Source organism: Procambarus clarkii, chromosome 23 (assembly GCF_040958095.1).
Source record: "Procambarus clarkii isolate CNS0578487 chromosome 23, FALCON_Pclarkii_2.0, whole genome shotgun sequence".
Lineage (NCBI taxonomy): Eukaryota > Metazoa > Arthropoda > Malacostraca > Decapoda > Cambaridae > Procambarus > Procambarus clarkii.
Window position 1 is genome coordinate 18,802,246 of NC_091172.1, and position 1,518 is coordinate 18,803,763.

The following is a 1,518-nucleotide window of genomic DNA, read 5'->3' on the forward strand; positions in this document are numbered from 1 at the left end:
AAGGTACAGAAGACAACCAGATGGATGACATGACGGTACAGAAGACAACCAGATGGATGACATAAAGGTACAGAAGACAACCAGATGGATGACATAAAGGCACAGAAGACAACCAGATGGATGAGAAAAGGAGTAAAGAAAAGTACACAAGTCGGGCCATGGAAGGTCCACGCCGCCACAAGAGCGGTGGATGCGGTCACTCAGGAAATTGGGTTCCAAAAGAGGGACTGAAATAAAAGTGGAACAGAATACTTAGTAATTTGATTTGTATTATACTTTATCTAAGCTCTAGTGGATGGAAAATATAATAAAAACTAAACGGGGAAGAGCCATGTAAATGTAATAATTATTTTCGTCATTTACATACACACACAAAAACAAATGTAGAGAACATTTATGTTCTAATGAGAATTTGCGATGCAAACAAATATTGAAGTATATGATGATGATGTTCATTAAGAAAATTAATGACAATGAAAATAACTCTAAACCAACGTAGATTAGTGAAATAATTTTTTTTACCGGATAAAGAAGTAGATAAAGCGTTGTTTGTCCTTGAAACTCAGCCTGAGATAATTCCTAGACTAAGGAAAAGTATTTCGTGACTGAACATACGTAAACCTCACTTTTGTCTTGAGGTACGACACAATAACTGCTGATGAGAATAACTATCGGCGGATTATCTTAATCTCTCACCACCAACATTATCTTAATCTCTCACCACCAAGCTTATCTTAATCTCTCACCACCAACATTATCTTAATCTCTCACCACCAAGCTTATCTTAATCTCTCACCACCAACATTATCTTAATCTCTCACCACCAAGCTTATCTTAATCTCTCACCACCAAGCTTATCTTAATCTTTCACCACAAAGCTTCCTTGAGAGAATCTGATGGGTATCAGTTATCATCCATATCACAGTTCCAGTCGGGAATCATAACATCAGTTTGTTAAAAATAAACTTGTTCTAACAAACTTGCTGTCTGTTTCGAAAACGGAAGTTGCTGCATGAAGGATATCCAGTTGATCTGCCGGGCGTCGACTTCTCCAAGACAGTCAACAATGTGCCGAATGCAAAACTGGAAAAATTCAATCTTTCGAAATCAGACAAAATGCTGAAATGGGTAAGCGAGTTAAGGAACAGAAAGCCAAGAATTAAATGAAATAGAAATAGAATGTTCTAAATGAAATAAAATAAGACTTGAATTTTACTGAGTGGAGTGTTTCAAGGACCCATTTTAGGATCATCTGTGCTTGTAATAAACATCAATGGCATTGATGACAAGATTATTAATGCGGGCGACGCAAAGGTAGACAGAACAGTATGTAGCAAGGAGAGGGCTAGCTCGAGGGATTCTTTAGCCTTACGCTTCCCGTAATTGCCTTCTGCTTCTGGTTAAGATTGAATCGGGTCTCTTATCTCACATTTAACTCACTTGAATGGGTCTTAACTCACTTTTCTATCTGCATTATCTTAACGTAGTTGGGAAGATGGTGGTGATGATGATAGTTAC